A 9360-nucleotide genomic window follows, 5' to 3' on the forward strand; every position below is an offset into this window, starting at 1 on the left:
GGACCGCCGTTTTGTAATTGTATAGGGACATGATGAGGGTATGGGTCCCATGAAAAAGCCTTTGGATTCTGTATTCCTGTTTTTATATTATTGGTTGTTTTATCAATAGTAGTTTATTTTTTTCATATTTAGTTTTCTTAATAACTTCAGAGAAGAGAAGACGACGAGAATCCGCACATACTAAACTTTTACCGGTACGAAATTAGCAACAATTTACTCCATTCTGACGACTCACCGGTTACCGCTTCTCAGTTGTCTGCATGCACTCATTAAAGATGCAGTGTCAGCAGACTCAGCACGTACTAATAAACCCACTGCCCGCTTATTAATTTGGTAGAAGAACATATCATTGCCCGCTCACTTTTGGTTTTTTTTTCTTCACGCTATATTTTTCCTACAATCATTAGTAGATTAATCTAATTTGATTAGACGTTTAGAATCTTGTTTTGATTTGACCACCATGCCTGGATTTTAGAGTTAGATGAGAGCAGAAAGTTGATGAATAAGACGCAATGTGGTGTGTGATAATTTTAAATGATTATTTTTCCTGCACTGACTCTGACTGTGAATACAGTATCAATTTTAGATGGATGGTATTATAAAAATTTTAAATTTTAACTGTAAATTTTATATATTCATCATGCATTCAATGGTTGTGTGCATTATAAGTATATATAAGATTTATTCAATTTTGAAAAAAAAAATAAGAATTTCAATAGTTTTTTTTCACTTGTCATTTCCTAAAATATCCATCAAATTCAACAAACAAAAGTGACATAAAAATGGTATTGAATAAATTGGCATTATTTTTCTTTGAACAAATTTTAGAAATAGGTAGGTGCAAATTTTTTATATGACTTATAAACAGGATATGGGTTATTATTAATAGATTAACAAAAAGGTAATAAATTTATAATTAAATGACTAAATTACTATCGCGTACTCTCCATCGAATCATAATGTACGCCTCAATGGACAAAAAATATATACTTTAATAAATGCATATAGACACCTAAATGTGCACGTTAAAATCGATGTATTTGTGCTCAAATGTGTACATACAAGTGCTAGTATGTACACAGAGATAACGGTTGTGTTTGGATTACATTTTCTAGAATTTTTTTATAGAAAAATTATTGTAATGATTTGATGTATGTGAGGAAAAAAGGTAATAAAAAAATGTGATCATGGAAAACGATGCAATTTTTCGACGGAAAATGGCTATCCAAACAAGGCTGTCATACTTTTGTACAGAAGTAAAGTTTTTTTACCATTTATGAACAGTAACTTACACCCCATTACTAAAAGTTTCATCCGCATTTTAAACATCTAATCCTGAAAATTTCCTGTGTTATGTATGTCACGATTCTTAATTAGTGAAAACCATCACAATACGGTCAGTTATACGGCCTCCTTCTGCAGCTGGACAAGTAAGCTTGAAGAATGGCAGATTTACTCAGTTGCCTTTCTTCGGATTATGACTTGAAGGAAATGTAAGTTAAAATTGTTAATTAAAATGAATAGATGATACTACTCTGTTTTTGTTTCTGAAATCGATAAGCACCAACAGAAATAAAAATTAGGCCAGCATTGTTTAACATGAAAAGGACAACGACGTACAAACTGTGATCGGTTACGCTCAACGGGAAGTACAACAAACTACTCCAATGTCGTCGGGTGTCAATGGCAATAACAGTTGTATATACGTAGTGATTGCTGTTGCCTAATGCAATATGACCATCAAATAAAAAGCATCAACCAGAAGAGGAAATAATTTGCTGAAAATTCTTCGGGGGTCACCTCAAAGATTCTCCAAATCAAGCACAAATCTCAGTGTAATATTAAACTGGGGAAAAGAAAAAGCCATCACTCTTATTTGGGACCACATTAATCATCATTAGGGTAATATTTTCTTTTCTTAAACAACAATTTAGTAATTGTCAACGTAATATCGGTTGGTAGCTCACGGCGTGGCCCATGGGGTAGAGCAAGCTGGATAAATTTTTTACGTGCAAAAGTTCGATCTAGTACTATGGTCATAATTATTAAATCCGGTTCGAAACTCAACTGAACGTGTGATCAGGTCATTAGTTCAATTGCGGGCTGAACGGTTCAATCGCGGATTGCATAATAGTTATATTATATAATGTTATAATATATTTTAAATTTTAAAAATAATAAAATTTGTAAGTTGGTGGTTCAATCGGCGATTATTTTTCAATTCATCAGTTGAACTGTCAAGTCATTGACCGATCAACGAATTTATTACTTAATTAATTTTAACTAGCAACTCAACCTGATCCTATGATCGGGTCATCGAATTGACCGGTTCGATTGCTAGACTGGACTGAACCGGGTTATATAACTATGATTCTAGCTCAAGAATCCCTTCCACTACTACTCATCGCTTCGCTGCTAATTATGGAGGTGGATTAATTCATTTGAATAAAAAAATTTGGCAAAAGGAAATTTTGGTATGTGAAACTCCGTATTGCCAATTCCTAAGTCGTGAACAAGTAACTATACATATCATGCAACAATAATACTAGTTATTTGAAAGTACCAATGACTCCCCCCACCCGCACAACAAACCCTAGGGATTATTTCGGGAGAAAAAGGAATTTTGATGGGACTTTGGGACGATTAAATGGTACCCAAGAAACACACATGTCAGCGTGGGCAGCATAATGAGGTGCATGTATGGCCGGATGCGGAAAGAGGGTAGTATCACGCTATAACTATCTGGCTGGCCGAGATCTGCCTTCCCTTGGCATTTTCCCCTGAGCGATGAGAATGACATCTGCTGCTGCACATCCACCGTCCACATAATCGGTGTTCCTGCCTACTTTGGTACAATAATTCAAAGCCACGGCTGCAAATGAACAATAGCTCCTACATAATATAGCAAGCGACTTTGAACCCCCCCCCCCCCCCCAACACATACACAAAACAATCCGAAAAAAAAAAAAGAAACAATTTTATTGCAAGCTACTTTGCTCTGAAAATTTGGCAACGCCAATTCCCTTTAAATTGTTTGATATGTTTACCTTTTTTATGAAACGGATTATTACAATTTGAATTCTAAATATTTGAAGTAAGAACATGTACTAAAATATTTTCCAAGTCAAACCCACGTAAGAACTTGGATATGTAAGATTTTTATTTACATACGTACATATAGGTAGATAGTGCCTTATGTTGTACAAATGATTGCCACGAGTTAAAAAAAAAGAGTCTTGCTATGTATAACACTCTAAGAATGGTATCATCTATGGTCGAGATTGTTTAGGAAAATCAAAACCTTAATATTTAAAGAAGAGGAACTATTAATTTATATCACTTTTGGTTAACAAAATTTGTAGACAAAAATGTTATTGAACTAATTAAATGGTAAATTTTGGATAATTTTGTCTAATTCTGCCGTGGACGGAGATGGAATCAACAACATTATATGGCTTTCAGGCGTACTTTTCCGGGGCAAAATCGTCTGAAGAGTTTTGCTCGAAGCTTTTCAGTTCATAAGCCTAAAACCACCTTCTTCCCGGACGGGTGGCTGCTCACCTCTCACTTCCCGCATGTGATGATTAGGGACACCAAAGAGAGCAAATCAGATGCTACAATCCTCTGTTTCCCAGCTCCATAATCCATAACTTAGTTAAACCAAATTTGATTTTCTTCTTCTTCTTCTGGAGGGTTTCGATTTTGAGGGTCTGTGAGGGTGAACAGAGGAGGAGAAAGATTTATTTGGGTCCAAATAACTGATCTGGGCTTTTTTTAACTTCGAGTTTCCAAATAGGTCGTGCCTTCTCAAAATAGTCAAGGTGACAATAATGTGTCGTTATGTCTTCTCTGCTTCATCTTTAATTAGTATAATATGTTCCTATGAGGAGGTTGCTCGTTTTCTCTACAAGAAGATCTTACAAAGGAAAAGGAATATGGATCTCGTTGCCGCTGTGTTTGTGAAAAGTTTTGCAGGCCTTAGAATTCCTCATGTTTGTTTGTTTGCTACTAAAACTTCAAGATCCAATCAGATGAGATATGATCTGGAATTTGGGATTTGGTTTTTGAACAAAAAAAGAGGAATCTTGATTCATGGATTTGCGCTTTTGGGACATGAAGTAATTATAGAAAGTGATAATGACAATACCATTTGAATTTGATGCTAGCAATTTAGCCTCGCAAGAAAGTTAGTGCGATTCTCAGGTATTGTTGATAACGCGCCATCATTCTTAAACTCAAGAGCTTTACTTATGAACATGAGATTTAACTTTGTTTAATTACAAAGTGAGCTTACAATTTTTTGCATTTAAACTTTCAATGTCAAAATCTCGATTTATATTATCAACCCAACATAAACCACTTAAATCTGTTAGTTGTGAAATAACAGATGAGGACCACTGGGCTACATGCCAACACTGGAACTACGAGAAAAGATCTTTGTACAAGATGCAAAAGGAGAGAAGGTCATCTTCAATCTGTACCAGATAGGCAGCTGAGAACCTGATGCTGCCTGCCACATGAACAAAGAGACAAATCCATTTAGGTTTGGAGACAATAAATAGTGGGGTAAGTCCTCCAAGCTAGAACCAGAGATTCGACCGAGAGATAAACCTAGTGATGAAACGTGGACGCCGAATTGCAGATCGCTTCAAGGAAGGCTATACGCATTGTTACGAAACCAGGCCGACAGTTTAACCGGTCAATCCGGTGAATCGGCCATAAAATCGAGTTGGGTTGCTAATTTGATCGTATGAGCCAAAAAATCCATTGATTTGTCAACGAATTGACAGTTCAACGGGCTAGATGGTTTTGTAAGGAACCCGATTATTGTGTTGGTGATTCAAACCTCAAGTATAGAAATAAAAGTGTACTCACCACTAGACCAACAACCCATTTGATGTTTATTTAGTCCTTCTACGTTATATATTAGACTTTTATTCTTATTTTATTTCTTCAAAACAAAATTTGTTTGAAATTCTTTAATAAAATTTTATTATTTCCCAAATTCTATAAGTTATGAAATGGATTTAAAAAGTAACATATTACATAATTCATTTTAAAGGTAAAATATTATTCTTAATAACCTTTTGCACTTAAAATTTATAAATAAACTAGATAATTACAATTAGATAAAATTTTATATTTAAAATTTGGTGGATTACTAATTAAATTTAGATTTTGTTAATTCTTATAAGAATTAATGATTCTATAATAAATTGAACTAATTGAGTATTTACTATGACAGAGTTTATTATAGTTTCAACGATATCAAAAATTATGAGACATAATATTTAAGTATATTTGTGACCCACTGGTTGGACCACTCATTCTCTGGTTGACCCATTCATTCTCTGGTTGACCCACATTTTTTATCGGATTTCTTTTCGGATCAGGTTTAATAACTATAGCCATACGCCAATACTGATGAATGTACGACTAGCAACTAACGAGAATCAATCTCATGGAGAGAAAAATGTTTGGAAAGTCTTTGGCATGACATTTGATAATTTTGCATAATAAATTACTGTTCCACGAAAGCAAAGGGGATGTGCAATTGCTTATCATGAGATGACTAATAATGGGGACAAAATTATATATAGGAGGATGACTTCGTATTCAGTGACTAGGTGGAATTAGGCACTTATCATCATGCATGCTTGTAAGTTGTTAATGTGACAAAAGAGACTTAATCCATACACAAATTGAGAGTGCTACAAAATGATTAGAGATCCTAATCGATATCGGGATCGAAGGATTAGATCCACTTTTCGGGCCGCGAAGCAAAGCAAGCAATCCTTGGGCGGTCCTGTGCTTTGTGAGGGTGAATTTTATTTGTACGCAGTTAAATCCTCAAGGAGCGAGAAAAAGGAACACGTAAACCGTGATTTGTTCAGCACATGCAGCCGGCTGGTTCCAAGTAATGGTTGGCGGCTCGGAACGTACGACGTGGACAAGGAGCATGCACATGCCCAAGGGTAGTTTAGCAGTAAAGCGAGCTCTTGAGCTGAACAAGATCGTGAGTTTGAATCTTTTTTTTAGATTTGAATCCTTCCATCCAATTTGGGTACATTCATAGTTGTCAAAATCGCGATCCGGAATCAAAATCGATCCGAATCGTATTCAGAGTCGCAAATCATATTAATCTATGTAGGATCATGTAGAATCGTAGCAGGATCGGTAGGATCGTGTAGGATCGTACGATCCTACACTTTTTTGTAAATTTGTGAAATACGAAACTCCATTTTGCAAGTAAATAAAAATATTTGTGGTATATTTGTAATTTATCAAAGAATTGCAGCCTTTAATTACAATTAAGAGCTTTTGGTAGGACCATACGATCTTACGATCCGATTCTGTGAAACTAAAATCGATCCTACATGGGATCCCGATTTTACAAATCTTGGGTACATTGTGAGGGATCGCAGCATATCTCATTATTTGGTGTGCCGACTTAGGTCTAAAGTAACTCAAGTCGGACATATTTCGAGTCACAAAAAAAACAAAAAAAGGAGCATGCACATGTACTGCTGGTTATCGGCTGATGCAGAAAGGCGCGTGATTGTGATGATAATTAGCACCATAAACAAGCACAACACTTGAAAGAGGAATTGTAAATAAAATATTCTTTTAAATTTAAAATCTTTTATTTTAAAAGAAAAAACTAGTACATAAAACTCTAAACGTGGATCGAGGAAAACGAATTCCTTCCTCGCATATCTCCCATCCCTCGTTCCAAAATTTGGTCCGAAGTCTTATTCACAAAAGGAAAAAAGCAAAGAATTTATATTTCTCCGGATCTATGCTTCCACGACTTGAAATGTATCCTAGTGTCTTTTCAAAATAATTTCATTTTATGTATATTTACCCATTTAGAGATAGAACAAGGATACATTTGATAAAACTTAAATTTGAAAACTGAAATTTGAAGTTTGAAATATAAATCTATTAAATTATTAAGTATAGATATAATACATTTGAGTGCATATCATATTAACTGATAAGTAAATAAATTATCATTTATTTTTTAGAATAAGTTTTGTCTAAAAAATTTAATACCATTTAATTAATTTAAATATTTAATTTTTTTTGTTAAAACAAACACGTCTGAATATGTTGAATCCATTGAATTTAATTACTAAATTAGATTATCAAATAGAACCTGAGTTTGCATAAAAATCAAAATTTCTCGTCGCAACAGATTTCAAACTAGATTTCTTACAACCTTTTCCTTTTTTTCTATGTTTCCCACCTTTGGCGGCTTTGAAGAAAAATATATACGCTCCATTTCAAAAGGGAAATCCAAATAATTTCAGAGAGATATATATGTATTACTCCCTCCGTCCCGTTTTGTTAGTCTTGGTTTTTTTTCACACAGATTAAGAAAGTGTAATTAATTTAGTTGGAAACATAAATTTAGATTAATAATTTTCTAAAATACCCTTATGCTAATCACGAAAAGTGCCAATTAATATCAGTTACAACTAATGGTGCCAATAAATATCAGTTACTTCTAATACTCCATTTCATAATCCATTTCAGGCGCCTAATACTCCATTTCATTTTCAATCATCCGCCAATAGTGGATTCAACATTTGAGAAACAACACGCTCACGTTCTTGAGAAGCAGATACATAGCCATCTTCTTTTGGTAGAGTATTTAAATCCAATAATGGTCTCGCCGATTTGAACTTGGGCTGAAAATATTCTTGCACTTGAGAAAAAGTAGATTCATGCTCTTCAGTTGTAGGAGCAAAACTATCTTCTTGTGATGGAACATTTACGTCAATTGATGGCTTTACCGATCTCAACTTGGGCAAAAAAATCCTCTGCATTTCAAAGATAACTTGTGCACATTCTTGACTCGTTGAGATGAGATCATATTCTTTTGTTGGTGTTTCATCAGAAAAATTATGAGAATATGGATGGTTTTTCAAATTTTCACTCATGATTTTGTAAATAATGATGGCATTATTTGTTTTCCTCCTGATATAAATAAATTTCAAAGAATAACAAAGATAGACTTTTCATTTATCTATGTATTGGAAAAGCTCAATGTATTCAATGTAGTGGGTTAGTATTTAATAACAATGTATCAATAACAAGATATTTAATAAGGGTATTTTAGACAATTTGAAAGATTACTACATTACTTAATGGGAAAGTGGACTATAATTTGGGACAGACAAAAAAAGAAAACAAGACTAACAAAACGGGACGGAGGGAGTACTATCCACTATGATAATAGGCTAGCGTCTCTATATGCTTTAAGCACGTGTAGAGGCAGAGAGACCTTGGACCTTTGGCCGTGCATTTATCAAGGGCCACCAAATTCCTTGCTCCTTCAGCCCTACTCCCTGCACTCTGTTTCCACATGTCAGGAATAAGGGGCCCGGTGTAAAATTTGAGGTCTTCGACGGGTTCATTATCATCAAAGTTTGGTGGCACAGTACATGTTTCAGAAATCTTGTTCGACCATATGTCCCTTTCGGCAAATAGTGAACTACTTCTGGTTATTATTTACGTCTACAACATTTTGAAGCAACGTATCTGATTTCACGATAAAAAATACTCTCTCCGTCCCACCCACTTTTATAGTCCTATTTTTCTTTTTCGTCTGTCCCAAATTATAGTACACTTTTCAATTAAAAAATATAGTTGTATTTTAATTTTTCTAAAATGCCCTTATTCAATGCAAGTTGTTGTTACTATAAACCTATCCCATTTAATGAAAGTTGATTCTTTTTTTACCATCAATTCAAGTTCCCATAAAGTTGTATTCTATTTAATGTGAAGGTATTTTAGGAAAATAGCAATCTAAATTTACTTTTCCAACAAAGTTAACTACTTTTTCTTAAACTGTGTGAAAAAAGAAACAGGACTATCAAAGTGGGACGGAGGGAGTAACTTAATACAAATAGCAATTTTTCTTTTTTCTTTTTTTCGTTGCACGGTGATAATACTGCCTATATCAAGCTTGGGATTGAAATGGATCCCTACCTCTTCTGGCATTTGGACCTTTCTTTTTTTTTTTTTTTTTTTTTTTTTTTCAGTTGGGGGGCATTTGGACCTTTCAAAAAGCAAATTCTACACATAAAATGTACAGATAGAAAAAAGATTGAAAATAAGTACTCCCTCCGTCCCATTGAAACTGTCATGCTTTCCATTTTGGTCTGTCCCAAAATATTTGTCACATACCTAAAATGGCAAATGAATTTTTCTCCTTCTTCTAATTTTACCCTTCTGACACTACCTTTAAATATGTGGGTCCAGCATAAATTGTCAAAAGAACAAGACACGCTTTGAAGTGCGTGGCTGATGCTAGCCAATGTTTAGTAGCGCGTGCAGTGCAAAATAAGCAAA

Source organism: Coffea arabica, chromosome 6e (genome assembly GCF_036785885.1).
Source record: "Coffea arabica cultivar ET-39 chromosome 6e, Coffea Arabica ET-39 HiFi, whole genome shotgun sequence".
NCBI classification, from domain to species: Eukaryota; Viridiplantae; Streptophyta; class Magnoliopsida; order Gentianales; family Rubiaceae; genus Coffea; species Coffea arabica.